Source organism: Eptatretus burgeri, chromosome 8 (assembly GCF_056783735.1).
Source record: "Eptatretus burgeri isolate ZD-2024b chromosome 8, Ebu_testis_v1, whole genome shotgun sequence".
Lineage (NCBI taxonomy): Eukaryota > Metazoa > Chordata > Myxini > Myxiniformes > Myxinidae > Eptatretus > Eptatretus burgeri.
The window spans coordinates 32,937,350-32,945,037 of NC_140968.1; the positions used below are offsets into that span (position 1 = coordinate 32,937,350).

At 45.9% G+C, this 7,688-nt stretch overlaps 1 long non-coding RNA gene across 1 annotated transcript in view; it reads right to left on the reverse strand.

Moving 5' to 3' along the window:
* Positions 1–1,438: 1,438 nt before the first annotated feature.
* LOC147021472 (uncharacterized) overlaps positions 1,439–7,688 on the reverse strand; it is a 22,561-nt gene continuing 16,311 nt past the window's right edge. Inside the window, exon 3 of the long non-coding RNA XR_015061373.1 lies at positions 1,439–2,865. This is a non-coding gene — a long non-coding RNA (uncharacterized LOC147021472). The remainder of the gene's footprint in view (positions 2,866–7,688) is intronic.

The following is a 7,688-nucleotide window of genomic DNA, read 5'->3' on the forward strand; positions in this document are numbered from 1 at the left end:
ATCACCTTGCGGGTGATATCCAAATAGACCCTATCCTACACTCCCACAGAATGATCAGGTCGGCCTTGAACAGCCATCTTAAAGAAACACCATCTTTGCAAAGGTTTTTCTTGAATTCTTAATTACCCCTGTATGCCAAGCGAAAAGCAGGGTCAAACAATTGGTTCACTTCCGTCTGTCTCTCTGTTGGGTGGCCGAAATCGGTGAATCTTATTGTCAGTAATTCTGTCTGTTTGTTTGGATGTTTGTTTGTTTGTCATCAGCTTAATTGGTAGTAAACGTGGGCGGATTTTGACCAAACTCGGGTGGTAGGTACATCTTATGACCTAGTGCTTTGGAAATTGTGATGGTTGCTAGGGACGCTTTGGTTCCCTAGCAACAACCGAAAAACCTTCAAAATCGGTACCGTTCACGCGAAATCAATTCCGAAAGCCATTATCCCACGTAGGATTATGAAATTTGGCATGAATGATCTACAGGTGATGCTCTATCAAATATATTCCGGTTTTTGTTATATATGGAATACTTTACCCGCAGCGCCCCCTACAATTAGGGTATGCGCAAAAATTGAAGACCCCCTAGCGACCAGGTGAGTGCATCGATACGAATGAAACTTTGCAGGTTCATGGTACTCAATGAGTACTACAACTTTGCCTCAGGACATATTGACCGATTTCGCTTCAGTCAGGGGTCAAAGGTCAATTAGTGCAAAAATCGATAATATGCGAGAGCTGGAGGTGCCTTCGCGCCAAATGTTACTCCTCCTAGGGTTATGGTCGGATGGTCATGAAAATTCACACTAATTGTCTAGAATACATTGTGCACAAACGATCGAGCCGGATTTTCGATTTAGATCTTTGTTCACCCACAGCACCCCCTTGAACTTTGGGGATTTCCGATTTCAAACTGCATTTTCAGTACTTTTCATTCAAATGGATACCGAGTAGTTATCAGGAGATGGAACTGGATGAGATTTGAGATGCATAATCTTAAGGTGATTCCCTATTCCCGATATGACATCCATTTTGCTCTATATCTTATGGTTTCCATGCTCGGCGACCTATCGCCGCCTACCGGCTTGTCTGTTTGTTATTTTGTGTACAAACGTCAGTTTATGATCGAGGAACTCAATTTCAATTGAATATTTTGAACATGAATCGGAACATGAACCTGTAGTTTCGTAGTACTTTGGCTCTGAATTCGTCCCGATTACGCATGAGCAGAGAGGAATGAGATAATTTTTTTTAAACTCTGCCTGCCTGGCAATCAAACAAAATTTTTAATCATTCCAAACAGGAAACTTCCTGTTTTTAAGGATGTCACAAAGGACACAAACAACAGGCACAAAGCAATAATGCAACATGTTCGATCAGGTGGTGCATCAACGGTGGTAAACTTACGAAAAAATATTCTTTCCCCACAACGTTTAAAACCTTTATTTCATTTATATTGAATTACATACTTGAACACTGAAGAACAGAAAATGCCTTTTCGGCACTTTCAAAACCCTTCCGTTTCGCAGTACTTAGACAAAATATTACAGCATTTTAGGCCATCATGTCAAATCAAATTTGCTGCTCGTAGACCCTTCCCATGTCCTTGTTTCTCATGAAAGCGCGAGGTAAGATGTTCTATGAACTGTCTAGTTGAATACTGTATGTAGTTTCTGAAGATGCAACTGTGAATACCTTCAAAATACAACATGTGAGATTATATAGGTACAAGGCAGGAAAAGGAGCACTGCATCTCAGAGCACACCACCATACGGTTCTGGACGTTTAGCCGGCTGTCCCTTTTTTTTGCATGTAGGTTGCGGATGAACATTATCTCTTGGAAATAAAGACGTAAGCCATCATGTGCCTCGTCCCTGCTTGGGGTCAGTGGTATAAATAACACTGGCCAGACTAGGTGTTGTACTGGGATGTGAATTTGGCACAAGCACAACAGACCGAATGGTCTTTAACTTTTTTCATACCTCGTGAATGCCTGTGCCTGGTGAATATGGAAGGAAAAGGTTAGCAAATTGCAAGTCACATGGTTTGATACCATGAAGTCTGTGAAACAGATGGTTGTATACCCTGTGCAGTCCCAATGCCTCAACCAAACACTCAGAAGGAAAAGAGGGAGCAAGTGGTGAAAAAATACCACCATCCGGTAAATCCAATGGCGAGCAGTTTTAATTCCAGGAGCGCACCAAGCGTAAAATGAAGTCGATGGATCGGTTTAGGCGGCTGTTTTATGGGGAGCGTTCTCATGGCACTGACAGCAAGCTTGGGCTTCAAGGTGACAGGCATGCATGGAGTGCAGGATGTGAGACATGCTGGAAGGCTGGCTAATTGTTGGCCCACTGTTTAGCTTCTAATGCCAGCTCACCTTTGTTCAACCGGTTGGATTATATCATCCGGCGGCCTGGATTCCCTGGTGGATGCTGAGCCGACACGGTTTGATTTCATGGAAATCGAGTGTTGAGTTGTTGATACACCTGCAGTCCAACGGTGGCCTGTGGGAACCTTCGTTTGGTGCCTTTAAACGTGGTGAACCGTTCATTTTGTTGGATTTTGTTGGACTGGTGGGCCCTTCATATTGCACGCGATTGCGTATTCAAAGAACGTGGTTCGAAAGCGGTCAATCAAGTCACGACCATTTTGGTGCGATCATGCCATGACCATCATCTCTGATGCACACGTATATAATCTCCTCGGTGTACCAATGTGCATGATCCAGCAGGATGAGGTGAACACTAATCTTGTATGCATTCAGCAGCTGTGGGGTTTCAGGTTCTCCCAAAGATCCCGCAAAAGTCAACGTTCTGCGAGCGTGGCATTCCCTCCAGCTCCAGCTCCCCGAGACAGGCAAGTTGATATTCTAAGCAGGATGGAATGGAAACAAAGAAACAAGCTTTCATCATAAGAGCAGTACCTGAACTCTCAAAGGTAGGGATTTCTGTTTGATCGGGCATGTTGATTGACAGAGGAAAGAGTGGATTGCTCACAGTGACTCACCAAATTATAGCACCATGTTTCTGTAACATTCATTGGTTCCCGTTTTCCTTATTTTCACCATTTCTCACCATTAGGACCTTGCATATAACGTGTTTAAAACTGTCCTGCGATACATTCTGAAGAAATCAATGAGACGTGGAATCTAATTTCAACTTCCTTAAACTTTGAATCGAGTTACAAGGTATTGAAGGCCAAAATCTTGGGATAATACCGAGAAACACGTCAGTAATGATAAGGCAACAATTATTCGATTTTAATGACATAGAGATGATCACGAATCGACTCTTTGCGGAATCATCTTCTATCTTTTTTTCCTTTGAACTTCTTCAATGCTCTTCTTTCCAGCCTTTCAAGATGGCACCTCGTCACCAATTTGTGACGTCACCAATCAGCCTTGATAACTCTGCCCCCACTGTCTTCAAATTATTATTTGTGTCCTTCATCTGTATGCTCCTTGTTCACCTGTTCTCCTTATCAATGCTGATGATTATAACCCATGTTGTCCAGCTCCATTCCATGAGCCTCGACCTTTATACATATATAAATATTATTTGTTCAAAAGCGATTTGAAAACATCAACAAATGCAAAGCTTTCACAATAATTTTGCAAAAGTTTGAAAGAAAATGATAAAGTCGGGTCGCTCATCTGCATTTGTTTGTTTTTTTTTCATTTATTTATTTTCTTTTTTTTTTTAATTGTTTATGTTTTCATTTACGGTTGCTTTCAGATGGTTCTGTGATTTTTCCTGGTGTATCGGCTTGGATGTCAGTCGGCACGCAAAATGACCGTGCTTCGGCATTGTCTCGGGTCGCTCACCTGCATTTTTTTTCATTTCTTTTTCATGTATTTAGATTTTAATTTACGGATGCTTTCTGATGGTTCTGTGAATTTTCCTGGTGTATCTGCTTCAATGTCCGGCAACAGGTGAAATTTCAGCTTTCTACGTCACCCGGAAGGTACCGAACATTAATATCAGTGAGTGAGTCAGTGGTAAGAATGGGCTTTTTATATGAGATATCAAATCCCAATCATACCTCTCACACATAAACAGAGAGAATAACCAATCATCTCTCACCTCATCAATTACTCCAGGTGGCGAGGATTATCAAATAAATTAACTTCTCCCATGCAATTAACTTCTTCCAGCCAAAGAAAGCTGCATGAAGCAACCAAGAAAAGTGACACAAGGTAAGCCCTTTGCCGTTTAAACCCTACCCAGGTTCCTCGACAGCTACAGACATTCACAACCAGCACATACACATGAGAGTCCCAATGCTACACGATGATTTCCAACCAAATTTTGCATGTTGCCCAAGGGTACCTAAGAAACTGCTTTGGCAGCATCAATACTATGTAAATAGTCAGGTCAGTTCAGGGATGGGAGCATGCGCCAGAGCAGCGCGTCACTACGTCCACTTTCCGCTGGTACTCCAGGGGAATCCGTCTGGCCATCCCCCAGGCAGATGTCTGGCCCATCCCTATCTCCTTGAGATGCCGATCAACCAGCTGCAACCACGAGGCACGTGGTCAGCCCGTTGGCCTCCTCCACTCATGAGACTCCCTCACTGAGAGAATCTGGTGAGCAGGATCAGTGTCAGGAAAACGAGCCACATGTCAGTACAGCCACAGCTGATGCTCACAGACCATGCAGATAACAAATCTCATTTGAGTCTCTCTCAGCAACTACTCGTTGGACACAAAGTCCGACCAGCGATAGCCAAGGATTCTCTGAAGAGATCTGGTACCACAGGAATTAATTCTCCATCTCAGACCCTTGGTCAGATTCCAAGTCTCGCATCCATAGAGCAAGACTGGAAGCACCAAGGACCTGAAGACTCGGACGTTCCTCCTCCCGCACAGGCACCGGCTGCACCACACCCCATTATCCAGTGAATCCATGACTCCCCAGGTCCGACCCATACGTCTATTGACCTCTGACTCACAGCCAGCAGAGACATGAATATCACTGCCAATGTAAGTGAATCTCTCCACGACCTCAACATCCTCACCACAAACAGACAAAGACAGGACAGCAGCATCCAAGATGTCATTGAAAGCCTGGATCTTTGTTTTGACCAAGGAAACCCATAATCCCAGTGGCTCCTACTCCTCATTCAGCAACTCGAGGCCCCCCAAAAGGATATCTAAAGTCTCCGCAAAGATGACTGCATCATCTGCAAAATCAAGGTCAGAGATCTTGACATTCTCAAACGATGCACAGCAGCTTGATCTCTCCGACATCCTCCCTAGAGTCCAGTCCATACAAGTGCTGAAAAGTGTGGGGGCCAGTACACACCCCTGACGAACTTCAGTAACAACTGGAAATAAGTCAGAAATGGTACCACCACATCTCATAGCACTCTTAGTACCAGAGTAGAGTTTAGACATCAGATCGAGCAGTTTTGGTGGTACCCCACGAAGACCAAGAATCCTCCAGAGGGCATTCCGATTCACTGAATTGAACGCTTTACAGAGATCAACATAGGCTGCAAGCATATGTGACTGCTCTGGATGCTGGTGCTCAAGCAGATGGTAGCGGATCCTATCAAGAATTATCCGAGCAAAGACATTGCCCGGCACTGAGAGCAGTGTCACCCCTTGGTAGTTGTTGCAGTCTTGGCAATCACCCTTCCCTTTCCAGAGAGGGACAACAAGGCCCCTCTTCCAATCAGTTGGGATGATGCCTGTGTTCCAGGCAGAGCACAGAACTGCATGCAACGACATGAGTGCAACATTTCCACCAGCCTTGAGAAGTTCAGCATGGATGCCACAGATCCCTGGAGCTTTACCTCATTTAAACTGGTTCACCGCAGCATGTGTTTCCACAAGCGAAGGTGGACCACAGTTGATTGGAGGGTCAGCAACAGGGATTGTAACACCCCTGACATCCAACTCGACAGCTGGTGGATCAGCCCACTACAACCGCTCAAAGTAACCGGCCCAGCGGGCCTTCACTTCGGACTCCTCTGTCAAGAGCCTACCACCCTCTACTCTCACTGCAGTACACCGAGGGATGGGCTTGGATGAACGCAATGTGTGAATTCCCCTGTAAGCAGGACGAGAATCATTTGACCACAGGTGATGCTCTACCCCCTCACAGATTCCTCGCACATAGGCCTCCTTGTCCACCCTCAGTGCACGTACAGATTTACACCTCAGTTCCCTGAACAGCTCAGCTCTGCCATTCAGCCTGGCCCTGTGACTCTGGTCAATGGTGTCCAGTGTCCCTTGAGAGACAAAATTCTTATTTGCCCTGTGGTGAGCTCCAAGGCATCCACCGGTGACATCAAGGACGGTGATCTTGAAGGCATTCCACAACTCTTCAGGACCCCCCAAAGCACCCAGACTCCCCAAATCTCCACTCAGCTTGTTCACAAACTCCTCAGCTACCCTCTCATCCTTGAGATTGCCAACATCCAACCTAGGCTGGGATGGTACCATTACCTGGGTTTAAGGTGCAACTTCAGAGTTGATACAACAAGCTGGTGGTCAGTATTGAGGAACTGAGCACTCCGCTGGACCCTGCAGTTCTGGATCATCCTCCAGCTACCATCAAAAAGCACATGGTCAATCTCCTTTGTCACATTGCCAGGATTGGAATATCAAGTCTAGGGATGAGCTTGTGGGCGCTGAATCATGAACCGGCCACCCTAAGTCCATGACTTCTTGCAAAGTCAAGGAACTTAGTGCTATTCTGGTTCATAGTTCCTGACCCATGGGGACCAACACACATCTCATAACCATCCCTATCAGTTCCAGTCGATGCATTGAAATCCCCCAAGACTAGAAGTGTATCTCGTCTGGGGCACTGATCAACCACAGATTCGAGTGTGGCGTAGAATGCATCCTTCACGGTGAGATCACTCGCCTCAGTCGGAGCATAAACAGAGACCAAGGAAATGACACCTAAGGAGTGACGAATCCTTAGTCTCATAATACGCTCATTGACTGGTGTTACCTCAATTATCATTGGAGTCAGCTTATTGGAAACAGATACAGCAACTCCCTGAGTATGGTAACCATCAGAGCGACCAGACCAATAGTAGGTGTAACCACCCACCATGATCTCGCCGCAATCCAGTCTCCGAACCTCAGAGATTGCTACAATACCGATGTCCAAACGATTGAGCTCAGATGATAACAGAGACAGGTGATCATCCTCTCTTTGGGATCGGACATTCCAGGCACTCACCCGAAGGGACCGCCTCAGGTTAACCCAAAGAGACCGCCGTCTGGTGGAGAACACCTCAGCACCACTCCGACACACTCTCCCGCAATCTGACCCAGGGATGTTACCCCGTGGTTTCCCTCCTATCATCAAAGATTGGGGGTTCCGAAGGCTTTGCCCCATTCCCATCATCCGGTGAGCTTCCCTGCGAAGGGTAGCTGCACAGGAGGTACTCCCACGGAGTGGGTTTTCCAACTTTTTATGCTTCGAGAATGTTTTGCGGAGTGAAGTGTTTTACGGTGGCTGGAGTGCAAATCCTGCCACCAGCCTCCTAATAAGAAGTAACCCAACTGCAGGAGGACGTCCGCAGACACAGTTGGGCATGAGATGTCGATGGCCGTTGGCTCACAAGGAGCTCCTCCGCCCTTTGACAGGTTTTGTTTTTAATCCTGCTGGGTGTCCATATCCAAACACCCTCCTCACCAAAAAACCTGGTGGGGGAGACGGTTTAGTCACC